At 41.2% G+C, this 9,138-nt stretch overlaps 1 pseudogene across 1 annotated transcript; it reads right to left on the reverse strand.

Moving 5' to 3' along the window:
• Nucleotides 1-7,074: 7,074 nt before the first annotated feature.
• On the reverse strand, nt 7,075-7,627 carry LOC309796220 (guided entry of tail-anchored proteins factor 1-like; annotated as a pseudogene). The gene has a single exon. The product of its transcript is annotated as a guided entry of tail-anchored proteins factor 1-like (transcript).
• Nucleotides 7,628-9,138: the final 1,511 nt, after the last annotated feature.

The raw sequence follows: 9,138 nt of genomic DNA on the forward strand, positions 1-9,138 counted from the left end.
CCACTTGTCCAAAAGTTATTCAGAATTTCAAGACAGTGATGGCAGAGCACTAAACCAAGTACAGGGACCTTCTGAGTGTGGAGCCCTGTGTGACTGCACTGGTCACATGCCCATGAAGCTGGTCCTGCTTGTGACTATCGGCCAGGTGAATAGGATTTTCTCCTCACAACTTAAATCTCCAAATAGGAAAACAGTGGGTATTTTCCCACAGAACATATTTAATCCAGTAAAGGGATGATTATTTCCTTGAACAAAACTGTCTTGCCAATCTTTGAGGTCATCTTAAAAAAGAAATTGAGTTGTCTTTTGTATTAAAAAAAATTACCATCACACCACCACAGATAAAATGGTGCCATTGTCATTCTTGTTGTTTTAGTCTTGGAAGGGATTGGGGCACTAACTCAAGGCATACCCATTATACAAAGGTTTGCATTATGTTTTTACATGTATCAAATATTTACTTAGCTGGGATACAGGGAAATTCATTTCCTAGACCAAATTACTAAAACTGTAGGCACTTTAAAATGAAGCCATTGGAGCTGTAATTATATAAAAAAGATATTTGGAAATGATTATGTAGTTAATTTCTCTATCATCAATCAATCTGCAGTAACAAGTGGTTTAAATTGGAACAGAAAACAATTTAGATGAGAAAAAGAGAAATGTTCCTGCCAGTAAAGCTAAAAATATATTAAGCTTAATTTGTTAGAAAGATCTGATTTTTTTCCCCTACAGATACTGAAAAAAGGGACAGAAATCTCTCTGTTTAGAATTATTTATATGGGCCTACCTGGATGATTTTTCAAAATTTGTTTAATTAATTTATTTTATTTTTGGCTGCGTTGGGTCTTCGTTGCTGCCTGCGGGCTTTCTCTAGTTGCAGCGAGCGGGGGCTAGCGGGCTTCTCATTGCGGTGGCTTCTCTTCTTGCGGAGCATGGGCTCTAGGTGCACAGGCTTCAGTAGTTGTGGCGCACAGGCTTAGTTGCTCTGCGGCACGTGGGATCTTCCCGGACCAGGGCTCGAACTCATGTCCCCTGCATTGGCAGGTGGATTCTTAACCACTGTGCCACCAGGGAAGCCCCTACCTGGATGATTTTTTTTTTTTTTTTTTTTTGCAGTATGCGGGCCTCTCACTGTTGTGGCCTCTCCTGCCATGGAGCACAGGCTCTGGACGTGCAGGCTCAGCGGCCATGGCCCACGGGCCTGGCCGCTCCACAGCATGTGGGATCCTCCCGGACCGGGGCACGAACCCGTGTCCCCTGCATCGGCAGGCGGACTCTCAACCACTGCGCCACCAGGGAAGCCCTACCTGGATGATTTTTAAGCTCATCTTCCAAACCAGAGTTTCAGTGCCAGCTCTGTATTTATGAGAAAGGGATAATGTCTCCACCTATTGAATATGTTTCCTTGCAACCACACATTTGCCCTTAATAATAGGATTAGTGACTGAGTTTAAGAGGCAGAGCCAAAATTATTCCTTGGCACACACAGTGTGGTCCAGAGATCAGAAGCATGAGCATCACCTGGGAGCTTGTCAGAAATGCAGACTCTCAGGCCCAGCCCAGAGTCTGCATGTTAACTGAACCAGAATCTGCATGTTAACAAGATCTCCAGAGGATTCTTATACACATTATAGCTTGAAAGGTACTGGGTTAAGCAATTATTTACATTGAGAAAGCTCTGGGAAGGTTCTCCTGTCTTCAAATATTAACTCCTCTTAGGTTACACAGTGATCGAAATGTAATCATTAAATAGTCTTTGGATTTCTCTTCTTGTAATATTTCTCAAAAGAATAACAGTAACAATACTATAATTTTACAGGTGTGTTGTTAATTACCATTTCCAAAGCACTTTCATACCTGTGATCTCACTTGATAACTTTGTGATGGGTAGCCCATTAAACTAATGCACCCTAATCATTCTACCAGTAAATATGAAGGTAGGTCAATATTGTATTGCTCTTGCCTAAGACCATTAAAAAATCAAAGAATACTTTGGTGGTAATCATTTTGCAATATATAAATGTATCAAATCAACACCTTGTACACCTTAAACTTACACAATATTATGTCAGTTATATATCAATAAAGCTGGGAAAAAACTGCAAGAATAATATATAGGTACAGTGAAATCCAACTAAATGAGTGCAAAATTGACATAAGAGTTTTGAGATAAAAGATAATATAGTGAGGATATATTTCTAAGCATGAAAATATAGAAGGGTTCACAGAATCCCAGAAAGAATCTTCATCATTGGGTAGATTTAATTATTATGTCTAAAATAACACTCATTCTAATTGTTGAAGTGAAAAGAAGTGGCTCTGGAAGCTACATACGTGTTCATTTAAAACAGGTAACAACTTGAGTTAGAATTAGCCTAAGAAAATGCAGATATACAATGCAAAAATGAGAATGGAGGATCTATTAACTTGGGAACTATAAAAACAGGTTTGTAGATATATCTGGACACTGACTGCTGTAAAGGTTTTTCTGCAGATTAAGAAGGTGACATTGACCCAATAATGTCACTTACTACAATCATCTTTGATTTTATTATACTGTACCTCTAGGAGGAATTTAAGCCTGTTATAGGTGGCCTATTGCATCCTAAAACATTTAGGAGGAACTGAGATAAAGCTATTGTGGATTATGGTGGCTCTAAGTCCAGTCCTAACAATTTTGTAGTTTCCAAATAAAGTTCTCAATGGAATCTTTCTAAATTGAAAATCATTAAATAAAGTGACACAGACAGGGGTTCTAACTGGGGGAACTGTTTCCCAAGATGAGAAATGTTAAGCATCTAGTGAAAAGCTAAAACTTTTAGGCTCACTGCCACAGGTGATATGTGGCTGCAAACAGCTTAAGGTGTAGTCCCTGGCTTAATGGAGTTTGCGATCTAATTAGGAGATAACATATATTTGTGTAACAGATAATTAAAATGCTAGTCAAATGAGTGATACAGACAGTAAATGTTAAATTAGAGAAAGATGGCCAGAAGCCGAGTTGAACTAAGATATGGCAATTAATATCAGATGACCAAGGTTTGAGGCGTGACTCAACCACTTAAGAACTGTAACCCTGTTACTTGACTGCTCTAGACCCCAGTTTTCCACTCTGTAAAATCAGGATAATTACAAAAGCTTTCTCTAGGCTGTGTTAAAGTCTAAGTGAAATAATGTACAGATGGTCTTAGGAGGATGTCTGGCCCATAGATGTTAGCTAAGAAATTCACCTTCCTCATGACTGAAGGACCTGGGGCAGAAAGAGCATTGGGTGTCTGAGGATGGGCTTACTGAAAAGGAGTAGCTAGAAACATAGAGGCCATCAGCTTTGTCCACTTCACCATTTGCTAAAGGTCATCCCTAAAGGGAGACCTGGGTTGTTTTCCTCAAAGGATACAGCTCAGCTTTGACGGTACTTCAAGCTTTGTAGAGTACTAAAAGACAGATCTCATTTCATTGCTTACCATCCCCTGACATGCCCAACCTAATCTCTATAATCTAAAGTACCTGTGGATTCCCAAGGCCCAAGCCAGCAGCTTTTTAGGGTTAGAAAGAAGATTGGCATCAGTGAGTTGCAGTGATGAAAGGAAAGGGGACCAGAGAGAACGTGAAGTAGCAGAACCGGTTTCCTTGCTAGCCCCTGCACAGTACTGCCACCTGGTGGTTATTTAATAAACCACAATATCTCTTCCTCCCATAGTCTTGTCCTAAAGTACAGCCTTAGTGTTAACGGAGAGAACGTGGTGATGCACTGTATTCGTTTCTGGTGACTACTGTAACAAATTACTACAAAGATGGTGACAACAGAAATTTATTCTCTCATAGTTCTGGAGGCCAGAAGTCCAAAATCAAGGTGTGGGCGAGGCCATGATCCCTCTAGAAGCTCTAGGGGAGAATCTGTTCTTTGCCTTTTCCAGCTTCTGTTGGTTGCTGGCCGCTGTTCCTGATCTTGTGGCTGCATCACTCGAATCTCTGCCTGCCTCTTTACATGGTCTTCTCCTGTTCTGTGTGCCTGATCTTCCTTTGCCTCTCTCTTATAGGGACACTTGTAATGGCATTTAGGGCCCACTTGGAAAATCAAGGATTTTCTCCTCATTTTAAGATGCTTAATTCAATGGACATCTGCAAAGACTCTTTTCCAAATAGGGCAACATACACAAGTTCCAGGCATTTGATGTGAATATCTTTTGGGGACCATTTTTTGGCCTAACACATCTATTCTTTATTATCATTTATTATACAGTGTTGGTAATGAATATATAAGGTCGATTGGGACTTCCCTGGTGGCTCAGCAGTTAAGAATCCACCTGCTAATGCAGGGGACACAGGTTCAAGCCCTGGTCCGGGAAGATCCCACATGCCACAGAGCAACTAAGCCTGTGCACCACAACTACTGAGCCTGCGCTCTAGGGCCGGCGAGCCACAACTACTAAGCCCGCATGCCACAGCTACTGAAGTCCACGTGCCTAGAGCCTGTGCTCTGCAACAAGAGAAGCCCCCACTCGCCACAACTAGAGAAAGCCCACGCACAGCAACGAAGACCCAACGTTTCTTTGGTTTAATAAAAACAAAATTATTAAAAAAAAGAAAGAAAAAGATTGATCTGCTGGCCAGGGCAGGCCAAGAGGATAGGATGCAGGATATGGAGTTTTGAATTTGGGTGTGGGGATGAGATAAGGAGGGAAAAGTCTAGAGTGTCAACTTTTCTAGGGAAGGCCAGCTTGGGTGGGACAGCTCAGTGAGAGACCCTGTGTGGTTGGGAAGCAGCACAGAGGACTCTGGGCACATGGTGTGGAGAAGAGAGTATAGAAAGGGCAAGAAAGCAGTGGTGAGCTAAGATTTAACTTTTGTTTGTTTTTAATAAACTGAATGTGAGTGGTCCTAACCCTTAAAATCCTCTATATGTATAAGGAAATGGGCACTCTCAAACACTGCTGGTGAGACTGGTGGAGTCGGTAAAATCCTTTTGGAGAACAATTCTACATACATATCATATACCTCCATCCAGTAATTCTAGGTCTAGAACTCTATTTTAAGGAAATGATCAGAATACAGGAAGATTTATGCACAAAGACATTCCTTATGTCCTTTTTACATGGTGCTCTTGAGTGTTTGTAAACAACTCAAATGTCTACCTTTAGAAAGTAATAGTTGAGTGGATTATGGTTCATCTATATGATGAAATATTTTATAGTCATAAAAGAGTATGTTTATGAAAAGTGTACCATAACATGAAAAATGCTTTTATGTGAGATGTTAAGCAAAATAAGTAGGAATTATGAATACATACATACACACTTTACACAAATATTAATTCTAAATTGATTCAAGATTTTAAAAAATATGTATATGTGACCTCTTTATATGTATAAATACATATTGAACTCTCAGAAATTGTGCATAAATATTTAGGTGACATAACCACCTTTTGAAAAGCACAAACAGGGACTTCCCTGGTGGTACAGTGGTTGAGAATCCACCTGCCAATGCAGGGGACATGGGTTCAAGCCCTGGTCCAGGAAGATCCCACATGACACGGAGCAACTAAGTCTGTGTGCCGTGACTACTGAGCCTGCGCTCTAGAGCCCGCGAGCCACAACTACTGAAGCCCGCATGCCTAGAGCCCGTGCTCCGCAACAAGAGAAGCCACTGCAGTGAGAAGCATGCACAGTGCAATGAAGAGTAGCCCCCACTTGCTGCAACTAGAGAAAGCCCGCTGCAGCAACAAAGACCCGATGCAGCCAAAAGTAAATAAAGAAATAAAATAAATTTATTTATAAAAAAGCACAAACATCATATCATTTATTTTTGTATTCATCTAGCTCAGTAAAATCTTGCCTCCTGAAGCTAAATATTTTTCCCTCTATGTTTATTTCAACTTTTGTTCCCAAGCAGTTAGGCTTAAAAATTTGTAGATATATACAGTGAGTCTGTGATACATGCTGAATTACTATAGGAACTGCAGCTATAAATTGAACAAATATGGGTGAATGGGCTTGGTCCTAAAGGATGTAAGGGACTTTGACAGAACCAAATAGAGTGGCAGCACTGCCACTGGTCTTGGAGCTCATGGTACTTGGATTTTAGCAGTGATACAGAAGAGACTTCTTAACAGAACTTTTTTGTTCATCAATCTAAAGTATTTAAAGTCAATTCATGGTGGAAATCTAATTAAAGGTCAATATAGAAAAATGTTCTTATACTGATATTTAAAAACATGGAGATACCTCAGAATAAGCAATAGTGATAGAGTTAACCAGGTACTTCCTGACATTAAACAAATACAAATATATATATATATATTTTCCTTAATAAAGAAACATATTAAGCTGCCCTCTCAGCACAGCCAGAAGCACGTCCGTCTCCTAATCCGAAGAAATTTATTGATATGGGAAAAGGCTTACATAATAAGAGGGGTAAAAAATTGTATGTGCCAGATAACCTTAACCATACAAAAATAAATAGAAAAAAAGACTGGAAAAATATACCACAGTGTTAAGAGGGGTTATCCATAGCTACTGAGTCTTTTTATTATTTATTTATTTATTTATTTATTTTAAATATTTATGTATTTATTTATTTATTTTTGGCTGTGTTGGGTCTTCGTTTCTGTGCGAGGGCTTTCTCTAGTTGCGGCAAGCGGGGGCCACACTTCATCGCGGTGCGCGGGCCTCTCACTGTCACAGCCTCTCTTGTTGTGGAGCACAGGCTCCAGACGCGCAGGCTCAGTAGTTGTGGCTCACGGGCCTAGTTGCTCCGCGGCATGTGGGATCTTCCCAGACCAGGGCTCGAACCCATATCCCCTGCATCGGCAGGCAGATTCTCAACCACTGTGCCATCAGGGAAGCCCTACTGAGTCTTTTTAAAAGTTTTTTCTTATATTTCTAATCATTCTACGATGACATGTACTAATTTTAACACCCAAAAGAAATTCTTTCAGAAGTGAAAGAATAGCAGGAAATGCTGCAGAGGGGCTAAGCATAGTGTGAATTGAAAAGGAGTCACAGAATTTGGGAACCAGAGGTGGTGTTTCAATAAACAGGGTATCAGACCCCAAGTATTGGGCTTGGATTACTTAGGCAGGCTTGGGTTGAACTGTAGCCCTGCTACTTCACATTTCAGTGACACTGGACACGTAAGTTCTCTAGACGTCAGTTCCTTTGCTGCAAGCACTGCTACTCCAGTGGGAGATGCTACCAGGCGGTCTAGTGGAGTTATCCATCTACTCGGCATCACGGTTACAGGGACAGAGTAGTATGTCCAGATGAGTGTGACCATCAGGGCAGCTTGCAATATGTAGAAAGCAACACTTATAACCCATTTTATCTTGGCCAACTGAGCTGTCCGTGCTTTCACGTGAGTTTTGAGCTTATCAGTCATCTTGTTGATCTTTCTCTCCAGCCTGGCGTATCTGGCAAACTCGTCCATCATGTTGACGGTGGAGAGCTCCTGCTTCATAGCCTGTATCTCTGCTCGCATCTTGAGACTCCTGCTCCACGTCCTTCTGCAGCACCCTGGACATGAAGGAGGAGAAGGACGGGAGGAGGATCCTGAGTACATTGCACCCAAACACGAAGCTGAGCACCCGCAGCCAAGCCCAGCGGTCGGTCTCTGCCGCGCTCATCTCTCAGAGGCTCACGGCGGCGCCAGCTCGGCTAAAACAGCTCCACCTGGGACCAAGCTGACGGCCGCGCGTGCGCAGTGAGTCCAGCGCCTCGCAGAGGCGCACCGCCGCGCCTGCGCACTGCCTATTAATACTTAATAGTAATAATTATTACTTACATAATATTTAGATTTAGAACTCCTATACCCATTCCTGTCCCCATCTGCCCCACTCTTTCCACTCTCATAACTAACCATTTTATTAGTTTCTGATATATCCTTTCAGTGTTTCTTTATACAGATACAAGCAAAAATAAATATATATTTTCATTTCTCCCCTTTCTTATACAAAAGGTAGCATAGTACTATACACTATTTTGCATCCGGCTTTCTTCACCTAAGTACATCCTGAAGATACAGAGCTTTCTCATTCTTTCTTACAACTTCATATAGTATAACATTCAATTATATACTATAGTTTTAAAAATCTAATCCCTTATTGGTAGACACAAGTTTTTTCCCCGTCTTTTGCTATTACAATGAGAAAATGTACATACATTATCCATAAAGTGCAGATATGTCCTTATCGTGAATAAATTTGCAGAAATGAAACTGTTGGCTCAAAGGGTAAATTCATTAAATCTTCATTCCACTTAGAGTTTTAACCTGCTGTATGGTGTGAGGAAAAGATGGAACTTTATCTTTTTCTATAGTATAGATACCTGGTTGTGTCAACACTATTCATTTAAAAAATAAAGTTCATCTTTACCCCACTGATTTGATTTTGTACTAATTTTCTGTATGTATTTGGTTCTATGATGGACTTTCTCTTTCGTCCCATTGGTCTGTCTATTCATGTTCCAGTGACTCGGTGTGTACATTTTAAATTTTGCAAGTTTAGCTCAGCATGGTTTTATTAAGGAGGGTGCAGGTACTATAAGAAAGAGACCCAAGATTGTACACAAGTAGTTTAACAAGATAGAAGTTGGTTTCTCTTTTAGGTTAACAGAGTAGAGGTAAGTGGTCCAGGGCTGGTAAAGAAGCTCTGCCATGTCTGCGTCCAAGGTGGCTGCTTCATCTTTTGGCATCTCTTAGCCAGCAGGATGGGAAAAAGGGCCAAAGGAAAGCATGAACTTTCCCTTTCAGTGTCACAATGTGGAAATGGCTCACTATGATTTCCAGAACTTGGTCACTTGGCCACTCCAAGCCACAAGGGAGATGGGGAAATGTAGTCTCTTGCTGGATAGCCACCCACCTGGCTACAACTTAGGAGTTCTATTAGATAATAGGGGGAAATGGTCTTTACTACAATGGTGGCCTGATGCAAAGGACTCCAATGTTGAAGGTACTGGTGTTAGGGGACGCACTGACTGAAACTGCCCACCCTGGCCAGCACCACACTAACCATTTGCATGAGTTATTTTATGACAGGAGGTCCTGGTAAGGAACACGGAACTAACAAGCCACCACCAACTGGAAGAATTCGGGAAAGGTCAAAAGGAGACGCCAGTCCATATGTCCTACTAACCTCCC

Source organism: Mesoplodon mirus (assembly GCF_964341445.2).
Source record: "Mesoplodon mirus genome assembly, chromosome: X".
Classification (NCBI taxonomy): Eukaryota; Metazoa; Chordata; class Mammalia; order Artiodactyla; family Ziphiidae; genus Mesoplodon; species Mesoplodon mirus.